The following is a 27,056-nucleotide window of genomic DNA, read 5'->3' as shown; positions in this document are numbered from 1 at the left end:
ATACCAGGCCGACAGGGTCAACTAGTTAACATCCTAAAGTAATCCGGCAGATAGAGAACAAATCAAGAAAATGCCCTAGGTAGTAATATTTACCTTCCCCCTAAATCACCAGCAGGGCTTCCCTGGTGGCTCAGCAATAAAGAATCTGCCTGCAACACGGGAGACCTGGGTTCCATCCTTGGATTGGGAAGATACCCTGGAGGAGGACAGGGTAACCCACTCCAGTATTCTTGCCTAGAGAATCCCATGGACAGAAGAGCCTGGCTGGCTGCAGTCCATAGGGTCGCACAAAGTTGGACACAACTAAAGCGACTGAGCAGCAGCAGCAGCAGCAGCAGCAGCAGCAAATCACCAGCATTTTTATGAAAATAAAGTTTTTGGTGAGGATGTTTTTGACCTTGATCAGAAGCATCTTTTAAGGACGATATTTTAAGATCTAAGAGGAAGAAGATGAGCGGTGTTGGAAATTGTTTCCCATGCCTCATCTCATAAAAGGAGTTGCTCCTAATTACTTGTTGAATTCTTGATTACACACCCAGTTTACAAACCTCTGTATATTTATTCAAATCTGCTCATAGAAGTATTTCCTCTGCTCTAATTTTATGCATCCTAGTCTAGTGATATTTTTTCTATACCGTTTTAATAATAGTATAAAGTCAGTAATAGAATACTTACAGTTTGAGACATACATTTCTTTTCCTAATAGATGATATTGTTGATAAATCAACAAAAATCAAACAGAGAGAGAGAGAGAAAGCCACCTTTCTCATCTTCAAGAGCTGATTCATTAGCAAAAACATCAAATTTTCTGTCCCATCTTTACCTTATATATAATTGCACCCACCTAAACCACATAATTTAATGAGCTCCTTGTGTTTTATCTTCTTAGGTTAACAAGGCCCAATATTGAAATCATGGAGTAGAAAAATTCAAGTATATGAAATATTTTAAAAGATATTCATTTAAAGTGTATTTACATTTAAACATTGATATAGTTTTACAGAATTCTGACCAGCTGCTAGGGATCAGCACAAGGGTTTATTATTATTATTATTAACTTAAACTCAGAAATAAATAGCTTGAAATTAAAATTATTTACCATTTGGGCTTTAAAATCTTGACCCGGCTGAGACATATGTTTAAAAATAGAATTAAATTTTGAATCAGATAATTTAAAATGCCATGAATTGGTTTCAATGACAGTTCAGTTCAAATATTTTAAGTAGTTGAATATATCAAATAGGAAAATGCATACACAATTTTTAACAAAATATTTTGTTACTGAGTTGGAAATGGAAGATCACTTTTGGAATTTATTATTAATCTTATATAATTAATATAACAATCTTATTAATAACAAATTCACAGATAATGTAACCATAGTAACTATCAGAGAGGTAACTGAAGCGAGGATTGTGTGTAGAAGGGACAGTGATAAACCCAATGGAAGTGGTGGGGATAAGCAATGAGAGAGTTTGGTGATGGGAAAATTCTGGTTTCTTACCTTCTTAAAAAAAGAAAAAAGCAAACAGCAAGCATTGGATCATTTGTTCATAAATTAGATAACATTTGGTATAAAGGACTCAACATTTGGTATAAAGGACTCTCTTGAGAATAGGCATATGTGATGGGTTGTTTAAAAAAAAAAAGCTGGAAATAAAGTCTGTATGCTTCTCCAAATCAAACTCAAACTTTGGTGGATAAGTTGGACTGGAAACTCTTAAGAACATTGTTTCTTGGGACATTTCCAGTATATCCCATTTTTAGTCAAGATAGAAAAAAATTCACTGTGAAAGTATTCATAGCATTGTATGTGAAACCATGAAAATATAGAAGTTTCATTTGTTTTTCCAATGAAAAATTTTGAAATCTGAAAATCTTAATTTTTGGCTGAATTTCATGAAAGAAACTTCAGGTAGTCACAGGTAAACTTTAATCTGGCTTACTGAAATACAGTTTGTTTGTTTTTTTAAATAATATGAAATGCTCTCCTATGCACTATTTCTGTAGGTGTTTCTGTACTTTATCAGTAGTATATATTTTGTTACTTGAATATTCATGTATGCTTGTAATGTCTTTAAGATATCAAAACCCTCACACGTACATACACACCCTCAGTTTGATTACTTACACACTTTTGATGCTCAAAGAGTATGACACAGACAGCCCTAAAGTTTCCATGGGTTAAATTGCTTGAGATAATATATGGTATGAGACACACCTGCAAGAGGATATTTTCCTAGCAATTGGCTTCAGTTACATCTTTAAAAAATGCCCAATTGCAGAATGTCAATCTGTTTGACAGTGTAAATCTCCTTAAAACAATTTAATTCAGATTTAAAAAGATAACCAGGGCTTATACAGCAGAATGAGGGATCTGTTTCAAATCCATCACATTAACATTATCAGTAACCCACTATGACCCATGATTGAGTAGTTTTAATTAAGTTCAGTTAGAGTGTGTGGGGGAGGGGTCCTTCATTTAATTCTTCATTAATAGTTAAAGTGAATATTATAAATATCTTTATAACTTTCGTTGCTCAAATATCTTTCTTTTTTATTGGATTTATTGTTTTCCATGCTATAGAGCACTGCCATTTGGGGAACTCCAGTTCCCAGGAGCTTTAAGGCTACCCCACTTCCAGCACTATAAAACAGAGGCCTGCTGTTTTAATCACGCCTCTCTCTCTTTCAATGTTGTTTGCGCCCTGGTACAACCCATCTGCCTTGAATCTAGTGCTCCGCTGGGGCTGCACACATCTGCCAGCCAGACTACCTTCGTACACAATTACTCAATCCACCGTAAGGCTCTTTAATAGGAAACAAGTGTGACAACGGCAAGCCTCTTTTTTTTTTTTTTTCCTTCTGCCTCTTAAACCACAGAGTCAAATAGCTCTAATAGAGATGAAGCTTGATAGATCCGCCCAGGTGTAGGTGAAATGGTAGAGCCTCAGGGGTAATAGATGCTGTGCTCTCGGGCTGAAGTTTAGCACTTTGTCCTGACCGGCTCTCAGGCAGCAGCGCGATGGGCTGCTCCTTGTACAGTTACAAAGTCAACGTGCTTCTCACCGCTCACGTTTATGCCTAATCCGGAGGGCAACCTGGAGCTAGGTAAGGATCGGCAGAACCACCCTTTCATTTCAGCGTGCGGACAAAGGACAGCAAATGAAGTAAGTGGAAAATTTATCTTTCCTTCTTTTATTTGGGAATTAATTAGGGATGTTTACTCTCAGGGAATCCTCTGAAGACTGTGCAAAAGTGAACTAGCAAAAAAACCTGTGTTGATAACCCTGTGGATTTCCTCCGGTTTCATTTTGCAACAGTGCCTTGGCACTGTCACTGAAGCTTAGACTCCGCAAGTAACTTCCTCATTCAGAAAGTCTTGGAACTGAAATGTGGTGCTAATCATATTGCTAATTCAATCCTGTAACCTAGCATACTACCCTCTGTTTCTGGATGAAATGTCCTTTATTGCTGTCAAATGATGATGGGCAAGTGTTTTGTCATAGTTCTAAGAATAGGAAAATAATTATTTAAGAAGGCACATACTCTTCTTGAAGATGGATTTCAACTTTTACACATAGCTATTTGGTTACATCACTAATCAAACATTAATGGGAGAAATATGCTTGTAATTTTTCTTAAATGCATTCTATAGCTTGGTCCCTTACCAAAGAAGTCATCTTAAAAATTCTAAAAACAGTATTAAGCTGTAGCAGCCATGACAATGATAATGAATTTTTAAAACAAAACAAAACAAAAGGTCATTTGTCTAATAGCATAAGAAAAGATATTAAAACCAGATGTGGCAAATCTCAACTTTGACTTTTTCATCTTTCATGCTTGGTTTCAAGCAGCCTTCACATTGCGCTTACTTTGCATTTACAACTTTCGATTCACCATTAAACTATGTTTGAACTTGAAATTCAGATTTGATCTAAGCACAGCCCCGTTCCTTGAGCCCCCTACTCCAAGTTTTACTTGGCTATGGGGAGTCTTTTTACTATTATACCATATATCCTGAATTGTGTTAACAGGCTAACTGTGGTGGACTTTTCAGGTGGAATGTCAACCAATGTGAAAGAATGTGTTTGCTGTTTACATGTATGATGTTCCATGTAGGAAATAAGCACATGGGACATACGCCCTGACAAAGATTCCAGTTATGATTCCCAAATGCAGTCCATCAAATACTGCACAAAGATGATCATGTTAAAAGAGGATACAATAAAAACTCTCAGCACATCGTATCTATTTGTAGCCTTTTGAGGTTTTATCTTATTTTCTTAATTTAGGCATTTTTTTATTTAAAAAATTTGTCTGGAATGCATTGTCATCCCAAAAGACATTTCACATGCATAAGGTACATAGACAAGTGAAACTAGATAAAACATTGTTGCATTGTTTAAATAATTCCCCACTGGCTGCTGTTTTGTTTTTGTTTTCTAACTATTATAGATGGACATCATAAAATTGATGGTTTAAAAGCCATGACGGTAGAATCCTGATGACTCCTTTGTGTATTTTCAGAAATGATTTACCTTGGATAAAGTTGCTGCTATGAAAGGTTTAATTAATTACCAATAGTTAAATATATTTCTTTAACAATTGCATTTGACATTACTGATGGTGGAGTAAACGCAGTTTAAAAGTCATCCTTCATGAAATACTTTAACCGACAATTGTTGGCATTGAATAGCGGTCAATGTCTACCCCCTACAGGGAGAGAATCTAATTTCACTGTGCCTTCGCCAGAACATGAATACCACAGAGTACAGTTCGCACATGTGAATGCTGTAACCGTGTCAATGACTCCAACAAGTGCCCCTTAATGAAAGGTCAGCTATGTGATTAATAGGAAGCCAGTTTGAATGGCTGGATCTCACTTCAGCACTGCATTTAGATTTGTTTCTTCTTGATTTACTTCATTTGCCTTTCAAAGTGTAATAAAAATCAAGTGGAACTATACCACACTTTTTAAAAAAACTTCATGAAAGTGAAAGTGAAGTCGCTCAGTCGTGTCCGACTCTTTGCAACCCTGTGGACTGTAGCCCACCAGGCTCCTCCTTCCATGGGATTCTCCAGGCAAGAATACTGGAGTGGGTTGCCATTTCCTTCTCCAGGGGATCTTTCTGACCCAGGGATTGAACCCAGGTCTCCCGCATTGCAGGCAGACGCTTTAACCTCTGAGCCACCAGGGAAGCCTTCATAGTTGATATATGATAGCAACACATTGGTTAGTATCTTTAGTTCATATAAAAAATAATAATTAAATGAAAAAGTCAAACCAATTATTGAGGGCATAGGATGATGAATGAGAATTTTATTCATTAAATAGAATATATATAACCTTTGCTTCAATTTCAGTTAATTTAATAAACTTTAAGAGGCACTCTGGGGGTGAAGATGGAGTGACAGAGGAAGAGTTTGATATTTTTACCTAAGATTTATTATGTTTCAGTGCTAACTATATGTTAGAAAGTGAATATAAATGCGTCACTTCTGCTGATAATTTTATGTCAGCAATAGTGAAATTTACTGAAGACTATAGCTAAATGGAATTGAAGACAGTATAAACGTGGTGACCTCCTCAGAGAAGTACTTTAGTCATCTAAAGCTTATAATGGTGGCTTAGTTATAACTATTCCAATTAAGATTTCTGCTAGAAAGCATTATGGTAAAGTCCAATTTTAAAAAAATGCTTTTAAAGGGAACTGTGTTTTGCTAATAAATACCATGTTAAAACTTGTGAATTCACAAATTAGATGGTCCTTAAATAAGGACCATTTCTTTTCATTTAACTATGTGTTTTGTGTCCCTGTGGCTTTATCTGTGTGTGTTTTCAAGATTGTAATGACTAATTAAGTAATACAAATAATGTGAGTATATATAGATATATATTAGATGTGAAAATTCTATATGCTTGGAGGAAATTTTTTAGCAATCACAGGAATACATCAACTTATTCTAAGGAATATTCTGCTTTAAATAACTTTTTTTAACCTTAAATCAGCAATTACAGGATTTAATAACTCTATTTTCACTCATAATAAAGGAACTATATTACATATCAAGGCAGAAATTGTAGGAAAAAATACAATCCAATTTCAATGATCAATCAAGGAGGAAACAGTGTAGTTGACTTTATAATGGACACAGTACATCCTAGATGTCCTCCTGCCTTATCAATGATTGCAGCTGTATCTTCCACATACTGTTCTATTCAGGGTTCTATTTTTTGCTCTGAATTGGAAGCCACCTACTTCCAGATAGGGTACTAATGAATAACATGAGTTGGGAATTCCTCAAGGAACCAGACACTGTTCTGAGCATTTTGTGCACATTATTTATTTAGTTCTTAGAGCATACCAAACCAGGTAGTTTCTATTCATGTTTATAAATATAAAAATAGAGTGGTTTAAGGACTTGGCCAGTGTCACACAGCTAGTAGGTAGTGGAACTTGGGCTCAAATTAACTTCCTCCATGGACAAATGTCTCCTCCAACCACTGGACTTTACTTCTCTAAAAAGTGACTTCATTTTCAGTACAGCTAATTTCATCTATGATCACTTTAAAAGGACTGCTCAATGAAAGGGATTTATAAATGGAAATAACATCCAATCAAACAATTTAAATAATTAAATGCCAATAAGCATGAACTCACTTCAAGTTACATCACTCATTCAGCACTTATAGATGCTACTACTTGTCATAGTTTTTTATTATAGGTAAAGAAGGAGTTGCATTTACACCCTAGACATTTGGGGAAGAACTGATCCATTCACTCTTACTCAGTTGCCAAATTTCCATTCCTATTAATACTGAGTCTCTGAGAAGAGTTTGTTTCCGGAGGGTATCTCCAACCACTGTTGACCACTGTTTCCAACCACTGTTGACTTTCAGAGGTGACTCTAATCACAGTGACCTCCAAAGAGAGTCACCAAAACACATTCCCCCCTCCAAGACACTGAAAAATAACAGCTCTAAGTTACTTACCCTCAGAGATTTTTAGGCCTCAGTTATTCAATAGGAACACCTGGATATTTATTTTTCTTTTTAAAGATAAAATGCTAATTGGATTTTTCCTTATCTGTGGATATATATATATGTGTGTATATATATATATATATATTTTTTTTTTGTCATGAGAACACAGCTTGGAAAGCACATATCTGAAAATTTTCACTTCATATACAGATTTTCCAAGGGCCTGCATCTGTGGTTTCTCTATCAGCAAAACACTTTCTCCCTAAGACAGACATTCATCAATATGATTGAGAGTATTTCTTGAGAGTATTGAGAGTAGAGAGACCAAAACCAAAATATTTTTTATAAAAATGCTCTATTTCATAACAAAACTTGTATCGTTATAGACATGTATTCACCCCCTGATAAAATCAGAATATTCAGTTTAAAAAGATTTTTTCAAGTCCGTATTATTAAATTTTTAAGCCAAACATTAGTTTCTTTTATAAACACAAGTAGATTTAGGCAAGGCAAATGAAATGAACATGAGGAAATGCCTTTAAAATGTTAACAACCTCTGCCCATTTTTTTCTGAAAAAGTAGGTAGATATGTTACTATAATTCTCACATATCCTTTTGGTTTTGATAAAAGGTATTTGAAAAAGATTCTTAAATATGATTGGCATATATAAAACCATAAACTATTATACAAAAGAAAAAGAAAAACATCATTTTTTTTTTCAAATTAATCTTAAGATCTTAGAAAAATTAATCCACGGTGACAAGATCTGAAAGTTCTAAATACCTTGAGGATTAATGATTACTTAAAAAACAGCAGTCAAAGACTTCTTCTGTCATTATCATTACTCAAAGAAATCAACAGCCTAGGTCCTTGAAGTTAATCTGATCCTCATAAATCCTTTTTGAATTATCCAGAAGCTGCTTTTATTTGTAGACTCAGCTTGAGTGGGAGAGCCTTCCTATCCCCTATCCCAACTCTTTACTTGACCCATTCCCAACCTTACTCCAGGGCACCAGTTCACAATTATTTCTGATGCTGAGTATTACTGGTTCATGTTCTGGGAAATATTGGAAATACTTAGGTCATACTTTGTGCTGGTGGACAGTTCCACCTATATCTGGTGGTTGGCTATTGTTCAGTTACTCAGTCATGTCCAATAGTTTGTGACCCTGTGGACTGCAGCATGCTAGGTTTCCCTGTCCTTCACCATCCCCTGGAGTTTGCTCAAATTCACGTCCATTGAGTTGGTGATGCCATCAAGCCATCTCATCCCCTTTTGTCCCCTTCTCCTCCCTCCTTCAATCTTTCCCAGCATCAGGGTCTTTTCCAATGAGTTGGCTCTTCGCATCAGGTGGCCAAAGTTTTGGAACTTCAGCCTCAGAATCAGTCCCTCCAATAAATGTTTAGGATTGATTTCCTTAAGGTGGTGGTTGGCCATCTCTACTCACTTCCCCAGCTTCATACATCCTGAATCCCAAGACAGCAATCAACTACAACTCAACTCATGATCCTTCCTTTTCTATGAAGGGTTCTCATTCCCAGTTTTCCTACACCTGTCAGACTCCTGGCCACCTTGTTTCTATTTCTGTAGCCAATATCCAAGAGTTCTTGGTTTCTGTTCCTGCTTAGCAATACATATTCTCTTCATTTTAGGCCCATTGAAACCTGTAACCTATTTTGAGCAGGACATGAAGTTTTCATTTTGTAATAAAGTACTATTTATCATAGCTCTATGTTTAAAGTATGTTTTGTTAAAATATTTTAAATATGTTAAAGCTCTGTCTGTAGGCTTCCTGATAGGCTTATGTTTAAAGTAAAAGTTGCAGGTGTGACTAACTCAAGAATTCAGAGACATCTAATTAGCAGACAACTTCATTTTGTTTTATTCCTTAATATTGTACATTCAAATCTGGATGAATAGCAGAAAGAGATGATTAGTTTTCTATTGGTATTACTATTAGAAGTTTGAGGTTTTTGACTCTGTTTCTGGCCAGATGTGCTGATATGCTTAAATTTTACATGCTAGATAATCATTTTCCCAATAAATAGTATTTTCAATCATTCTAGAGTTTATTCTCCCTAGACTAAACCTATGCTATTAATTGTGTGTATACATTTTAGCATTTTAATTACACTTGACTCAATTATAAATCTAAAATTCTGCATAAGTGGGTCACTGAATGTGAAGTAAAACACTGGGGTGAGATACTGTTTTTGACAATTTGTAGTTCATTTTCCAAATGTGGAGAATGTGCATGATGTGACATTTTGGTGATTTACATGTGGAAGAATTTTGCAAAGTTCTTTGTAAAGTTTCCAGGAAGAATTTTGAAATTTTATCATATGACAAAAACATATGAAAAGGCACAAATCATACATATGAGGCTTCACACAAGACTACCAGGCTTTTAAAAGGATTTTGTATGTAGTGCAGCACTATATGTTTGATGTAATTTTTATATCACAGAAAGCTTAATATTTATCTTCTCCCTTTGATTAAAATATATTTCAATGATGTTTAATCAGAAAACTTGTATCTGAATCTGAGTTACACTTAACAGTAAGTTTAAATAAATAATTATTTCCTGGGCCAAACAACAAGCATTCTCAAACCTTTTTCCAAATTGTAAATTTAATGAAGAATTCATATTCGATTATTGTCATTTCTTAATGTGTCCCTTCCTTGCCCAATTTTGAATAAGTAATGAAAGAAAGTAGATAATTGAAAAAAGTGTTTACAATTGAAGATGGCTCATTTTTACCATGGGTAAAATTTTTCTAGTGATTATAATTTTTATCAGAAGAATAGAGCTAAACAGTTCATAAAAGATCAAATTGTCATGAAAAAGGGGAAAGCATGTTGTTAGTCCTTTATCCACAGGTAGATAATGTGAAGTTTGAGAAGATTAATTTAAGGATCGTATGTGTGCTCAGTTGCTCAGTCATTTCCAACTCTTTGTGACCCCATGAACTGTAACTCACCAGACTCCTCTGTTCACGGAATTTTCCAGGCGAGAATAGTGGAGCTGTTTGATATTTCCCACTCCAAGGTATCTTCCCAAAAAGGAATAGACCCTGGGTCTCTTGTATCTTCCTGCATTGGCAGGTGGATTCTTTATCACTTTGCCGCCTGGGAAGTCCCCAGTTTAAGGAGTAGTATTGCATATGTCTATCCTGTCTACAAAAGCATACCTCACTTTATGGTTCCAGTTATTGCAGAGACCTGATGTCATTTGTTGTTTTGGTTTTGTTTCTAAAACATTTTAAGCATTTCTGCCTTCTCTGTAAACTTTAAACACTATACACACATACACACCAACCAATTTTGAAGGGTTGAAAAATGTCTAGATTCATTAATTAAAATATCTGAGGAATTTTTGTGTCCTTTATATTTGACTAAATTAGAAAGGTAAAGACTACACTTTGACGGACTAAAACTCAGAGTCAATTATATAGCTGCTTAATATAAACAAGGCTTTATATGAGATAGGCATAGAATTGCTTCCAGAGCTCAGTATACTATAATAGTTCTGGAGAAACACTTTTGACATGGGAAGAGGCTAATAGGGCCCATCATGGCACATCAGCTGTGGCCACAGTGGTAACGTTATATGTGACCACACATGAGGTAAACATGCCTTTGGGGAAGGATGTGAAGTGGCAGGAAGGAAGCAGTGTAACGAGCAGATGATATCTTTTGAGTTCCTATAACATAATCATTAGCATTTAAGAATTAACTCCAGCTATTTTTATCTGAAAGGACTATGGGTTGGACAGTTTTAGAGCATCTTGAGTACTTTTATTACTGTGGTTGTCAGTGTTAATTACTGGATTTTAAAAGTACTACTAAGAAGTTTAAATAGTGATACTTAAGTAAATGAATGCTAAGAAACTATATGCATTCAGGTTGAATCCATTAGTTTACTGTTTAGGAACAGATATTAACTATACAGTTATTATAAAATGTGTGTACATTGTCTTATAATGTGTAGATAATTTACCAAAAGTTCATAGGTTTTACTTGCCATAAGTTCAAATTAACAGTATGACCATGGTCATGTCTTTAATTACACTACCTCAAAAATTTCAACCATAAAACAAAAAGTTTGAAATAGATGATGTATATAGTTCCTCTTATGACTAATTTTTAATATTTTTCATATATATTACTTCATTTATGATATTTAACATTAATCAATAGTAGTACATAAAACATAATTTAACAGTAAACTTTTCGTGAAAAAATTACTCTTACAAACATATATGTTGATTTTTAAAGTTTATTTTTATGATACATTTTAAAGGACTTGGTCAATCTTGACTGAATTAATAAAGTCTTGAGTAATTAAATATCCTCAAGTTACTTGAATGTTAAAAAATGAGGGCATTGATTCAGTTAATTTTGCTAGCTAGCTTCTGTTAAGTGCTTATCATGAATTAAGGAATTCAAATGCATTTCTTAGACTTTAAATAGATGATAATTTGGCTTTTTTCTATTAAAGATAATTTTTTATTCTGTCAAGCCGTAGACATCATAATCAAATGGAGGTGGTACAATGTAATTAGCTGAAAATAGTTAACATAATTTATCTTTAATTATGTATAATAAGAAAAAAAACATGAAACCATATTAAGGATGCTATTTCTTAAAGAAATATGAAAATGTATTATTATTTCATATTCCTTTTTGAAATCAAAATTATAAATCTTTAGAAAATTTCTCAGATGTGTACAGAATTTCTGTTACATGTTTTTTCTATTCATTGCGTTTTTTATTTGAAATATTAAGTTTTAATATCAACTCTCTTAATTTGGGGCTTCAAAATCTTCAGATTTCCAGTTTCTGCAGAACCTGAACTTGTGCCCAAAGCACAGTTTTCAGTTCAACGATCTCTATGCTCCAAAATAGCCTTTATTCTTCGGCTAGCTATCGTTATTCATTGTCCTCCTCCTGGTAACTCCTAAATCAAAGCACTCATTCCACTGGTGTAGTAATGACAGCTAGCCAATTTACACAGACACAGCAGATTGAAAGTACAGTTTGGATACCTCTAATTAATAAAATTTCACCCTTTCCGAGGTGTTTACATTTTATTAAAAGCTTGGCTCTAATTCAAAAAGGGTCTCTAATGTTTTAGCTTCAGAAAAATTCACAAATTCTTGAATTTCAGAAACAGGGCTGAGCACCCTTCCATTCCACCTCTGAGTGACCTTCTGCCTCAGGCAGGCCCTGACCCAGGAAGCTGTTTCCTGACCAAAACCCCCACTATCAGGAGATCAAGATCTGCTATAATTCAGTGTCAGTTTTTGGTTCTCCTTTACTTTTGTCTGATTTAAGTTCACGCCCTAAACATTTTGGGGCTTCCCTAGTGGCTGAGTCGGTAGAGAATCTGCCTGCAATGCAGGAGACCCAGGTTCAATCTCTGGATTGGGAAAATCCCCTGGAGAAGAGAATGGCTACCCACTCCAGTATTCTTGCCTGGAGAATTCCATGGACGGAGGAGTCTGGCAGGCTATAATCCATGGGGTCACAAAGAGTTGGAGATGACAGAGTGACTAACACTTTCTAAAATTCTGAAGTTAACCAAGGGGGAAGAAACTTATTGAATGAAAATATTCTTTACGAGAAATCTTCAAATTTACTTTTAATGACTATGCGTATGTAAGAGTCTATTTTTCACCTTCTGTACCATTCCAAGGGTTCCTCCTTAGCCCCTAACCCCCACATTCTCCATCCCTAGCATATATTTCAAAATCAGTTGGAAATACAGGGGGAGTGAAAAAAAATTTAAAAAATACAATATACTCTGTCTGAATGTTGCTAATTGAGTGAAAGTGAGGCTGCTCAATGTTGCCAGTGGCTACTGCGGAGATGAACATTAATCTTGTTTTAGTAAACTTCATTTATGTAATTAATCATGTTGTCATTCAGAGGTTAGTGATGGAGTTTGCCTTGGATAACTGCCGGATACTTCAGAGCCTTACACTAGCCTAAACTTTTCAGTTGTGCCTCATCTAAGTAAGTTTAAATAGAAATCGAAGTTAGTGTGCTGAAGTTATTGTCTCTAGTCATTTTTGTTGTTATTGCTGTCTTGCTTTAAACTGATCTTGAGAGTTTCCATGTAAAAAGAACTGCAAAGCTTTGCCAAATACAAGTCTGTGTGCCTGATGCACAGTGAAATGAAATAAACCAAAAGTTGAAGTTAGGAGCCGAGGCTTATTGTAGGGCCAAGCAAGGGGATTGGGTAGCTAAGCTCAAAAGACACAAAATCTCTGATGGTTTTTAGGGAAGCATTTTTTAACATACAAAATTTGGGCTGAGGGCTGCAGAGTCTGTGACATTCTTCTGATTGGTTGGTGGTGAGGGTAACAGGGCCATGTTCCAGGAAACATGAGCTGAGTCTGAAGTTACCATCCCCACCTGGGTAGGGACTTTTGTTGTTATTCAGTCATTCAGTCATGTTTGATTCTTTGCAACCCCATGGACTGCAGCACACCAGGCTTCCCAGTCCTTCACTATCTCCTGGAATTTGCTCAAACTCCTGTCCATAGTGTCGGTGTTGCCATCCAACTATCTTTGTCATCCCCTTCTCCCACTGCCTTCAGTCTTTTACAGATCAGAGTCTATTCTAATGACTCAACTCTTCACATCAGGTGGCTGAAGCTGAAGTATTGGAACTTCAGCTTCAGCATCAGTACTTTTTTTTAGGATTGATCTTCTTTAGGATTGACTGGTTTGACTCTTTTCTGTCCAAAGGACTTTCAAGGGTTTTCTCAGAGACCACAGTTCAAAAGCATCAATTCTTCCATACTCAGCCTTCTTTCAACTCTCACATAAATACATGACAACTGAAAAAACCATAGCTTTGACTATATGGACTTTTGTCGGCAAAGCAGTGTCTCGGCTCTTTAATATGCTGTCTAGGTTTGTCATAGCTTTTCTTCCAAGGAGTAAGCGTCTTTTAATTCCATGGCTACAGTTATCATCCACAGTGATTTTGGAGCCTAAGAAAATAAAGTCTGTCATTATTTCCATTGTTTCCCCCAAAATTTGCTGTGAATGATGGGACCGGATGCCAAGATCTTTGTTTTTTGAATGCTGAGTTTTAAGCCAGCTTTCTTACTCTCCTCTTTTGCCTTCATCAAGAGGCTTTCTGGTCCTCTTTACTTACTGCCATTAGGGTGGTATCATCTGTATATCTTAAGTTATTGATATTTCTCCCAGCAATCTTGATTCCAGCTTGTGCTTCTTCCAGCCCAGCGTTTCTCATGATGTACTCTGCATAGAAGTTAAATAAGCAGGGTGACAATATCCAGTCTTGATGTCCTTTCCCAATTTTGAACCAGTCCATTGCTCCATGTCCAGTTCTAACTGTTGCTTCTTGACCTGCACACAGATTTCTCAGGAGGCAGGTCAGGTGGTCTCATATTCCTATCTCTTGAAGAATTTTCCACGGTTTGTTGTGATCCACACAGTCAAAGGCTTTAGCATAGTCAATGAAGCAGAAGTAGATGCTTTTCTGGAATTCTCTTGCTTTTTCTACGATCCAAAGGATGTTGGCAGTTTGATCTCTGGTTCCTCTGCCTTTTCTAAATCCACCTTGAACATCTGGAAGTTCTCAGTTGACACACTATTTAAGTATAGCTTGAAGAATTTTGAGCATTACCTTGCTACCATGTAAAATGAGTACAATTGTGCAACAGCTGGAGCATTCTTAGGCATTCCTAGTCTTCGGGATTGAAATGAAATTTGACCTTTCCCAGTTCTATGGCCACTGCTGAGTTTTCCAATTTTGCTAGCACATGTAGTGCAGCACTTTAACAACATCATCTTTTAGGATTTGAAATAGTTCAGCTGGAATCCCATCACCTCCACTAGCTTTGTTTGTACTGATGCTTTCTAAGTACCACTTGAATTTGCACTCCAGGATATCTGGCCCTAGGGGAGTGATCACACCATCGTGGTTATCTGGGTTATTAATCTCTTTTTGTATAGTTCTGTGTATCTTGCCACCTCTTCTTGTCACTTCCACTGTATAATCATAAGGGATTTGACTTGGATCATATTGAATGGCCTAGTGTTTTTCCTTACTTTCTTCGGTTTAACTGAATTTTGCAATGAGGAGTTCATGATCTGAGCCACAGTCAGCCCTCAGTCTTATTTTTGCTGCCTGTATAGAGCTTCTCTATCTTTGGCTGTAAAGAATATAATCAGTCTGATTTCGATATTGACCATCTGGTGATGTCCATATGTAGAGTTGTCTCTTGTGTAGTTTGTAGAGTGAAGAGGTGGCCTTACTTCCTCAGTAAAACTCATTGTTACATATATTCCTTGAGGAGGAACCAGGATCCTGTTTTCTTCTTTGCACTGTTTCTTGATTGCTTCTCTTTGTTTTTGCCTTCCCTTACTTCTTAGAAACTGTTTGAGTTGGTCCTTTGGTGAAACTCAGGGATGGTCTAGGGGGCGGAAACCTTTTTCCTACAAATAAGAAACAGTGAACAAGGAAAGGCATTTGTACTCAGGAGGGCCCCACTCAAAAGGAGTATTTTTATCTATTGAACTTTACTTATTAATATTAGTGCTAAATTGTTCATGCACTCTTTATCTTCTGCTCGGTAGTATACCTTCCTGCTTTGAATTTTGTAACATGTATCTTCATTGTTGTTGTTGTTGTTTAGTTGATAATTCATGTCTGATTCTTTTGCAGTCCCATGGACTGTAGCCCACCAGGCTCCTCTGTCCATGGAATTCCCAACCCAGGGAATGAACTTGCATCTCCCACATTGGCTGATGGGTTTTTTACCACTGTGCCACCAGGGAAGGCCATAACATGTATTACCTGTGTCATTTACTTTATAGCTCTTTGTACTGAGAACTTCATATTTCCATATCTGGTTCCATTCCCTGCTAGAGGATAAACTTCATGGACACAGGCCATGGCTTCTATGTGCTACACTGTCATGACAAAGTAGGTGTTCACTAAATTCTTGATAGAGAATGGGCAATTCTGCTCCGTAAATGTAGATTGAAGGGTCTTTACCTTCATTCTCTATGCTTCATTTTCTGTTTAATTGGCTATTAGCTGGAACTGATTGATAGACATGAAGACTTTTTTTAAGAGAATTGGCAGCTATGTAAATATAGCACTTAACCTTAAGCACTCAGCCATTAACCTTAATCACTGTCCATTAACCTTAAAGCACCCCAGGTTTCTCCCTTTACAATCCCCCAAAGCAGACCCCCTGAATGCATTTTTGTAGCATGGAAAAGAATCTTAGTAGAATGCTTTTATTGTTCTGTGAGTGGCTATAAAAACATATTTGAAAGAGAACATTTGACTCCATTTCTTTGCCTAGATAGTAATTTATTTTCCAGGTGTTCAAAGATTCAAAATTGGAAAATTATTTTGAGGAGCTTGTTAGTATATATTTGAGAAAAAGACAAAACAATGCTTTTTTTAAATGAACCACTTATAAGGTTTATAATCACTGCAGTGTCATATCACTTTCTAAAAACCTATAAATTTATGAAAAAATAAATAAACTTTTCCTATAGTTCTTGCTAAAATCTTATTTAGTATTAACTCCAGACATGGAAAAATAACCAGTTATTTCAAGAATAATGACTGCCTGAAATATATTCTATCCAATTTCAGATAATAACCAAGAGAAGGCTAAATGGAATTTTTTCTTTAAAAACAATGCTTTAAATTTGTTCTTGGAAGTTTTCTTGTTTATAGATATAACCAATACTGTTGAAATAATAGCACCCATTTTCACAATCCTTTGTAGTCTGCAAAATTTATATTTTCTCTTTTGGGTGTCTCAGGAGAAGTATGTATAATAGCAATAATTGTTATTGGAAAGAAAATGTTGTGTTAATTAATGTATTCCAATTCATTGTGTTTGTTTTATATTGTGGCTTTATTTTTGCCAAGATATACATTCACAACCCTTATAAATGTAGTAAAATAATGTTACAAATTTGCAAAAAGTTTTGTATGTAATTTTATATGCAGTTTTGTTTTACAGCTTCAGTCTTAAAAGGAAAACAATAAGTCAGAGAAGTTCTCATTGTATTCTGAACGTAATACATCTTAGGATGGTGGCTGGGGCTGAAGGAGGCACAAAGAGCACCTTGCTGTATTCAGGAAAGCAACTTGATACTAATGGACTGATTATTTTTAGATTTGCAAAAGTGCTCAGTTTTGCTGCAAGTCCCAGAGGGAACTGATACTAGGATGTGTGAGCAACTGAGGGCAGAGTAGGGTCTCCTTTACAACTGCATTTCAAGGCACATTTTATGAATGTGAAATCTCATTGGAAAAACAAGCCAGTGTAACACTATGACTTCAACTCTAGAAGGATGTTACCTCAACATCAACTGGTTAGCAGTTCCCTTGGAATTTACAGTTACCTGAGAAAGAAGGTGATAGTGAGAGGGAGACTTGGCCGGAGAGTCTGAAGGAGCTCCACAAAGGCAAACCCAATCCAATACTGACCATGCGTTTTGAGAATTAATCAATAGCTTTCATAGACTTTACTCTCCATATGTTTACTTCACTCTGAGCATTTTTGTCATTTGTTCATTCATGACCCAGAGGATGCTCTTACAGGTATAAGATCCTAAGGCTGTAGCAATAAGCTGTTTTGTTTTATATTTAATAGCTTTCATATTCCCATGTCACTATATATAGCTTAGACATATCTGTATACATTAACATTGTTTTGACACAATGTAATGAAAAATATATGCAGATTTAGCTCTGACCTTGAGCAAATAACTGGAAGTAAATTTCTGTCCATCTTTGTAGACCTTTCCAATGCATACATTTATTCTTTTAGTAACATTACTTGAGGAACCTTGTTACTTCAAGTGCATTTTTTGTCATTTCTGTTATTGAATCAGTATTGTAAACATATGTGGGATGTATTTTTTAGTTATTTTATTTTTACAAACAGCAGTTACTGTTCTATAATGCTTTTTGCTTGCAGAGGGACAACTAGGAATAATACAAGTTTCTTTAAGATGAATTGAATATTAAATGCTGTCATAGAGGCTGGATACTGGAAAACTGACTAAAATGTTCTTAATTTTTCTTCCTATAGAACTTGGTTAGGAATAAGTAGTAATGGTAGCCATGTCCCTAAGTTATAAGAAATAGTTAAGTTTATGATAACACTATTAAGTGCAAATTAAACTATCTGGACATCAAGATGTTAATGTCTTACATTGGGTTCTCAGGAGCAGTTTAAAGTCTGGATTATAAAAAATGTAAATTATTTTCTATGCTTTTAATGTATCACTTTTTGGGGTATTTGTTAGTTTGCATGAGAAACACGAGATTGTAATAATTTAATAGATGAATATTTAAATAGAAAATCAGTTTACCCAGTATTAATAAAAGACAGAATTTTTATATTTGTTATGTTTATCTTTTAACTTGGGCACCTCAATGCCTTGCATATATTAGACATTCATATTATTTGTTGAATAAATTAATTATTCTGATTAAACACTGACTAATTTAATAAAGCTTAACTTCAAAGTTTATCACTCTACTGATTATTAGCTCTAAATGTTAGCTCTACATTTGAGTAGCTGCAACATATTTAAAACATTATTTTTGTAACTCACTTTTCTTTTTTTCTTATTTTTGAAAAGATTCTTAAATTTTCCATAAGGTTGACTTTATTTTCATGCTCTTCCAAAATGAATTTTAACCTAGATTTGTATTAAAACTGGAGATATTCTTATCAGGAGAGCAAAGCAGCCGATAAGATTAATGCTGAAGCATTTTAGAGAAAACTACAAAGGTAGAGGCTATTCTATAAGGAGGAATAGGGAGGAGAGCTGTTTTGCTTTGACCCTTGTGTTTCAAGTGAGAAGAGGAATGAGTGCCCAGGTAATCAGGAGTTGTGTAAGTAAATCCATATTTCTGTGCATATCACCCATCAGCTAACAAAATATTTGTTCAACTCTAATTACTTATCAAATACTGAGGAAAAGAAAATAAATAGGGATCTTTCCTTCCTACTTCCCAACTAAACCACCAGGTTGCATGTCATGTGAATTTTCTTCCTTAAAACTGTACTTGAAATTCATTTGATTTTATCTGTAAAAGAGTTAGGTCAGAGTGTCCTGCCCAGCCCAGTGAAGTCTGTTTCAACATCTATGTGACTGCATTTTCTCACTTGATATTTTTTTAAACATTAAGTAGGAAGGAATTTAAGAAAATGGCATCTGTTTCATATGGGTTTTTCAACCTTAAGACAAGAAGTCAACACACCAACCATCACTCTAAAACCAATGACAAGAAACAGTATAACAACTCATCACATGCACAGACACCCTTGCACCAAATGAACAAACAAACACACAGCAGATATAAAAAGCAAACCAACTGCAAAAACAATTTCTGCCTCTCTAACAACTCGTTGCAAAATAAATCTCCAATTGAATGTGTATTATCAAAATACACTTTAACCAGGGAGTGTGAAAGGGGCTATACCTCGCTGCCCGGCCCCCGCAACACTCCTGGGACGCAGCACTCCTGGGGGTGGGGGTGAGAACTCTGGCGCCTTGAGCCCATCTGAGGCCTTCTGAAAGAAAAATGATGTCACAGATGTTTCACTGTTTTTTCCTCATCCTCTTTATTTCATTCTCTTGTGCTGTTAAAGATTTTGCCTCTCTTTCCAGTCTCTTCTCATTTTTTTAAACTTCTCACATTTCTCCAATGCTCTCTGATTCCTTTAAACAGAGGGACAGTTCTCCTGACCCAGTATAAACATTCATTCCCACTGGTCCTTTGTACTTTTTTCTCAATTTTTTGTCATGGACGGGGCTTTTCCCCCCAGGGTAAACGTGCAGGTGTAGGGATCATCACCTATACTTGCCCTACCTAGGGATTTGCTGAAAAACACTGGCTATTAATTAGCATTTTATGATGTGCTTTGCACCCTTCAGAGGAAACTATGTAAGTGCCAAATAGTAATAATTCAGCTCTCTTCTCTCCTTCGGGTTCTGTATGCACCAGTTCTCACCCTCCTGAGGAGGAAAAAGGTCGTATACCTTATTATACCTACCTACAAGATAACACTATCAAGTGTAAAAGCTGCTACAAAGAGGAATAGTTGTACTCATTTCAAAATGATTTTTAATACTTCTCTGGAAAAAAAGAGCAGTCAGCATAACTGTTAGAGGAGGAAAGTACACCACCCACCCACCCCACCAGGCCCAGAATTCTATGCAGTCTGAGCAGGGAGCAGAATTTCTCACCTGTGCTTCCTGTAGTCCTTTCACAATCTGGGAAATCATTTCTATCCTTTATTGTGCTCATCTTTGCATGAAATGTTTCCTGTTGTCTCTAATTTTCTTGAATAGATCTCTAGTGTTTCCCATTCTATTGTTTTCCTCTATTTCTTTGCGTTGATCACTGAGAAAGACTTTCTTAACTCTCCTTGCTATTCTTTGGAACTCTGCATTCACATGGGTCAATCTCTTTCCCTTTCTCCTTTGCCTTTAGCTTCTCTTCCTTTCTCAGCTATTTGTAAGGTCTAGTCAGACAACCATTTTGCCTTTTTGCATTTCTTTTTCTTGGGGATGGTCTTGATCACTGCCTCCTGTGTAATGTTCTTAACCTCCATCCATAGTTCTTCAGGCACTCTGTCTATCAGATCTAATTCCTTGAATCTATTTGCCACTTCCACTGTATGATGGTAAGGGTCATACCTGATTTGATTTAGGTCATACCTGAATGGCCCAGTGGTTTTCCCTACTTTCTTCAATTTAAGTCTGAATTTGGCAATAAGGAGTTCATGATCTGGGCCACAGTCAGCTCCCAGTCTTGTTTTGGTTGACTGTATAGAGCTTCTCCATCTTTGGCTGCAAGGAATATAATCAGTCTGATTTCGGTATTGACCATCTGGTGATGTCCATGTGTAGAGTCTTCTCTTGTGTTGTTGGAAGAGGGTGTTTGCTATGACCAGTGTGTTCTCTTGGCAGAACTCTGCTAACTTTGACCTGCTTTGCTTTGTACTCCAAAGCCAAATTTACCTTTTATTCCAGGTAGCTTTTGGCTTCCTACTTTTGCATTCCAGTCCTCTATAATGAAGAAGACATTTTTTTGCGTGTTAGTTCTAGAAGGTCTTGTAGGTCTTCATAGAACCATTCAACTTCAGCTTCTTCAGCATTACTGGTTGGGGCATAGACTTGGATTATGGTGATATTCAATGGTTTGCCTTGGAAATGAACAGAGACCATTCTGTCATTTTTGAGATTGCATCCAAGTACTGCATTTTGAACTCTTTTGTTGACTAAGATGGCTACTCCATTTCTTCTAAGGGATTCTTGCCCACAGTAGTAGATATAATGGTCATCTGAGTTAAAGTCATGCATTGTCCATTTTAGTTCACTGATTCCTAAAATGCCATCTCCTGTTTGACTACTTCCAATTTGCCTTGATTCATGGACCTAACATTCCAGGTTCCTATGCAATATTGCTCTTTACACCATCAGACCTTGCTTCCATCACCCGTCACAACCACAACTGGGTGGTTTTTTTTTTTGCTTTGGCCCCATCTCTTCATTCTTTCTGGAGTTAAATCTCCACTCTTCTCCAGGAACATATTGGGCGCCTACCAACCTGGAGAGTTCATCATTCAGTGTCCTATCTTGTGGCCTTTTCATACTGTTCATGAGGTTCTCAAGGCAAGAATACTGAAGTGGTTTGCCATTCCCTTCTACAGTGGACCACATTTTGTCAGAAATCTAAGATCAACATTCAGAAAACAAAATCATGGCATCCAGTCCCATCATTTCATGGCAAATAGATGGGGAGACACTGGAAACAGTGAAAGACTTTATTTATTTATTTATTTATTTGGCTCCAAAATCACTGCAGATTGTGACTGCACCCATGAAATTAAAAGACGCTTGATCCTTGGAAGAAAAGCTATGACCAACCTAGACAGCATATTAAAAAGCAGAGACATTGCTTTACCAACAAAAGTTCATCTAGTCAAAGCTATGGTTTTTCCAGTAGTCATGTATGGATGTGAGAGTTGGACTATAAAGAAAGCTGAGCGCTGAAGAATTGATGCTTTTGAACTGTGGTGTTGGAGAAGACTCTTGAGAGTCCCTTGGACTGCAAGGAGATCTAACCAGTCAATCCTAAAGGAAATCAGTTCTGAATATTCATTGGAAGGACTGATGCTGAAGCTGAAACTCCAAGACTTTGGTCACCTGATTTGAAGAACCGACTCGTTAGAAAAGACCCTGATGCTAGGAAAGATTGAAGGTGGGAGGAGAAAGGGATGACAGAAGATGAGACGGTTGAATGGTATCACCGATGCGATGGACATGAATTTGAGTAGGCTCCAGGAATTGGTGATCGACAGGGAAGTCTGGTGTGCTGCAGTCCATGGGGTCGCAGAGAGTAGGACACAACTGAGTGACTGAAACAGCTTTAGGTTCACTTGTCTCAGTGATCGCCTTCACCATACAGAAAGGCCCTCTTGGTGCAGTTTCTGCATGGTGCTATTTTTGGCATATGCACAATTTATATCTTTCATCTATTTTTTTCATTTAAAATATGGGAAGGCTGATTCTATTAGCAAGGAAAGTTCAGGTTTAGCTCATTTGCTTTTTTCTAATTATATCATTTTTAATATTATGTTGTAGTCAGAGAAATCTGAAAGAAATTTTTTTCCAAGGAAGCCAAGAGGTAAAGAAAGAGAGTTAGGACTTTCCCACTTGCTAACAGATGAGACTGAGTGCCGTTGTTGCAATGATGTAACATACACAGCTTTGTCTGGTGTTGAACTGTACCAGGTCTTCAATAAGATCAGGAACTGTGAGTCTCAGGCATCTGGATTCTTCCTTCAATATAGGTATGGAAAACAGAAGTAGGATTCATTCGTGCCTTAGTATAGTGTTTTTAATTATACTTTTCTTTTTAACTTTTTTAATGTAAAAATTTCCCCTTAGAACGAGTGTTTTAAGATAATTCTCATAGTATTAGGGCTCACATTTATTAATTTAAATGCTTTCCTTAGTGTCTTCACTGACTGAATGATTGGATATTTTTATCCATCCATTTTCATGGTAATTACAACATGTATTCCATTTGACAAATATATAATACTAAGATTTATTCATGGATGGCATTTTAATGTTTTCCATTTCTTTTGTTCCTATAATCTTATTCCTTTGTAAGTTAATATTATGGAAAATAAAGTGATTACACATAGAAATATTAAAACTTTCAAAGGGAGTAAGAGGGAGGAAACATTTAATAAGTATTGGGTACTCTGTTTAACTCTGTATATAGTTTGTTAATGTAATCTTTGTGTGTATCTGCATAGTTTCTTTTTTGTTGTTGTTTTTGTTTTAAACCCAAGCAGTATCTTCATGAAGAAAACATACGTGATGATTCAAAGAGACTAAGTAAATTATTTAGGTTGGTGTCTAGAGTTAGTGGTAGAGCTGAGATTCAAACCCAGACCTGCCTAACTCCAAAGGCCAGTTTTGTAGCACTGATATACCATATACAATATCCTTCTTACTGCCACTCTCACCGTCACTGGATGTGTTACCAAGGATATGTGCGTCACTCTGAACTTAAGCAATTTTAAAAGCTGTTGCTAATTATGTTATCTGCCATTTAGGGTTGGAGTACTACTTTACTTTGTGAATGTCCATGTTTTACTGTGTTTGAGATTTCCCTTTTCCAGTCTTAAAACCTACTGATATGACTTTATCTGTAGCCTTGGTTTAGTGTGCTGATATTCCCCTGACATAATGTGGTAAAGTACATTATGGTAAAAGTTTAAGAGCAGAATATTGCTTTACCCCTTACTATATTATGTGATCTGTTTTGGCACATGTATTTGTTTTTGAAAGATTTTTGTTTAGCTCTAAAGAATTTAAAGTTATTTTGTTTGACAAACATTGAATGTCTTATCTGGTAAAAATGGAGGGATAGGGGTAGTTTTATCTGAAAAAGATGAGAATTTGATGGGATAAAAGACAAGCAAAATATAGGTTAAAATAACAAACACCAGTGGTTAATGACCAGTAAAAATGCCAAGAGTTTGAACCTATTTCTCAAATAATTAAGATGTTTCCTAAGATTTCCTCGCCTTTAGTGTGTAGATGTTTACTTTAACTCCTCCTTATCCCAGATTCAAATCGCATCTAAGTCCAAAGTCTTCCTCAAATTTCTGCCTGTTCCTGAAACATGTTTGTATAGGGTAATAGGACAGTAAAACTTGTGTTTTTCTTTGTAACTGATTTTTGACTCTCAGCTATTGTTTCTTCAATTTTGAAATATGTTCCATTTCTCTTGATTTTACTTCCATGGATATATAAGCACACATATATATTCACATATGCCTTTTTTCTAGTGCAGCCATAAATATTAATTTTTTTTTTTTTTATAGACTGGGCACTCAATTTGAAGTGAAGTAATCCCCAGAGCCATCTACTACTGTTCATTGAGTTAGTCTCTTAAAACTCTATTAAATTTAGTTAGAGATCAGTGTCAAGTCAGTACAATTAATAATGATCCTGGGCATTAACCTAAGCTACTGAGGGAACAAAAATTTGTGAGTCAGATGATTTGAAGGACCAGTATTCCTAATGTGTTGTTCACAATTAGAAGCAGCACATTTTTATTGGAACCAGAGATCTAAAAAAAGGATTTCCCAAGTCAGCTGTAGGTATAAACGCATGTTTCCCTAGAAACCAGGGTGGAAAAAAAAATGTTCGGAAATATGGATGGTTTAGACTATCTCTTTTTGGCTGCGGGAATTGGGGATTTTGTTGCACTCTAGCAATTCCAGGTCTAGGTTTCATAACACTTTCATTCTCTCTCTCCCATGAGGATATAAAGCCTTTGGGGTAGGTTGCTAACACAATCTATTTTTATCCCTCGAAAGACTGGAATTATTGTCCTACAAATCTAAGCTTTGCTTTTTTAACATTACCGTAGATGTCAAGGTCTTTTGATTCTTTCTGCATCTATTTATTCCTTTGTGCCGTGGAAAAATGAGATATAGAGCAACTATTCCAACATTTTATTAAAAATCTCATACAGAAAAAGACACCTAAAGATCCTCCTTTGGGGATTTCCTTGCACTCCTTTAAAACGTTATATATCTGCTTAATAAAAGAGATATAAATATGTTGAGTCAGAAAAATGTTATTATTTTAAAATGATATTGGGTCAAGAAGTCACTCTGATTTCTAAAAAAAAGATATTTCTGGGAAAAAACATGCACCCATACAGTTTAATATCATTTTGCTTGCAAGGCCACTCACAAGTGTTAACATTTTATGGCTCATGGCTCGGAACAGAAAAGAAACATCACAAAAGATAGAGAAAATGGTTTCATCCCAGTGTCTGTTGAGCTTAAGGAAGCTTTTTGTGTGTGTGTCTATTGCTGGTTTTGAACTTCAGAGTTTTTGCTGGAAAACATGACTAACATATCATAATTCCCCATTTTAGTGTCTCTACTTACTTGTTGAAAGGCCTGGTAAACAAGAGATTTCTCTCTCTCATTTTTTTTTTTTCTTCCTCTGTCTGCTCTAAGTGTTCTGTCTTTACTGTTTGCTAGCCAGTAGAGAATCATAATCTATTTTTCCCACTGACCCAAATAATTTTATATATGAAATCCAATTATTTAAAAAAAGATATCAAGTACCGTCTTGAAGGAGAAACAATTCAAATGTCACTCAGGCAGCCGAATGGTTGAATGGGGGCAAGATTGGGACAGGCCTACTCTTATCCCCTTGGATTCTTTGTAGAGTTTCTGCTAAGGAATATTGCTAAGAAACATCACAAAATTAAAAGATAATTGGAGGAGAAGTTCTGGGATTTGTGTATAAACTTGGCTCTGTACTATACATAAGTAACTGTTAACTCTTAGCTGTATGGAAGCCTCAGGTTTTTAGCAATAACTGACGGTCTCATTTCTAAATTCATTATACTTTTTCCTTAAGTTAACTCACTGTCTCAGCGCAGGGTGAGGACCATCCAGCAAGGCCTAGTATGTATTCTTCCGTGTTCTCACCTTCTTTAGTGTTTGTTTTTTTAATTTTTTTATTATTATTTTATTTTCTAGCAATATTTCATAATTCTTGCTATCTTCTATTGACTACAAGATCATTTATTTCTCCTCAAATACTTTGTCACATAGCCTAGTTATAATATAAAATAAAATGTAGTTTTGATTAGGAACACAAGTTTAGCAAATTAAAGAAAAATAAAAATGAGGATTATTAAGGACCTTGTTTATAAGTAAAGCAATTCTCCTTAGTTAATTTAGACCTTGAAACTTCTGACAACAGAAACAATAGAGGATTTATGACCTCTTTATGAGTTATAACCATACAGGAATCCGAAGCACTTAAGGAATCTCTGAATGATTTTTTTCTCTTCTTCCCATTCTTTATTAGATTATCTAGCAGTAAATTTAGTAATTGGTGAATATTTGGTCATTGCACTAGTCTAAAACATAATGAAAGATTTTATGCTTTTTGTTTAAACTATTAATGTTTTTGTTTCATTTTACTCTTTATTTCATTAACAATTTGAAAAGAGTAATAGCACAGATAACTGTTATTTCCAATTATTTTTAAGTTCATATTTTTCTTTAGTCTATATTCTTTATGAATAGAACACATATCAGCATGGTTGGGAAATAAAATTAGTTACTGTGATTATATGAAGAACTTGCCTCTTGGTAATAACAACAGATTTATCACTAAGACATCTCATTTTACATAAGTAGTTAAACTACCATATAAAAGCAATGTGGGAAGTCATACAAATTGAACCAAGTTACAGCCATATTTATTAGAAAAATGCTTTTACATCTTTTAAAAGCACTTTTCACACATATCCCATTTAGCACATGTGGGCAATCATTTAGATTAACAACAACAAAATACTATTATTCCTAATAATCACCAGTTACCATGTAAAAGCACAAAAGCCTTCCTTACGTTTGGGGACACAAAAGAAGGAAGTAAGGTAACCTGTGCTTTATTAGTTTGTATCAGAT

At 35.6% G+C, this 27,056-nt stretch overlaps 1 protein-coding gene across 1 annotated transcript in view; it reads left to right on the top strand.

The window, feature by feature from the left end:
* Nucleotides 1–2,779: 2,779 nt before the first annotated feature.
* SEMA3A (semaphorin 3A) overlaps nucleotides 2,780–27,056 on the top strand; it is a 549,604-nt gene continuing 525,327 nt past the window's right edge. The window contains exon 1 of the mRNA XM_027539841.1: nucleotides 2,780–3,170. The gene's annotated coding sequence lies outside the window, so the exon portion shown is untranslated. The remainder of the gene's footprint in view (nucleotides 3,171–27,056) is intronic.

Source organism: Bos indicus x Bos taurus, chromosome 4, assembly GCF_003369695.1.
Source record: "Bos indicus x Bos taurus breed Angus x Brahman F1 hybrid chromosome 4, Bos_hybrid_MaternalHap_v2.0, whole genome shotgun sequence".
Lineage (NCBI taxonomy): Eukaryota > Metazoa > Chordata > Mammalia > Artiodactyla > Bovidae > Bos > Bos indicus x Bos taurus.
Note: the sequence above shows the minus strand (reverse complement) of the source record. Positions and strands in the feature narration are given on the sequence as shown.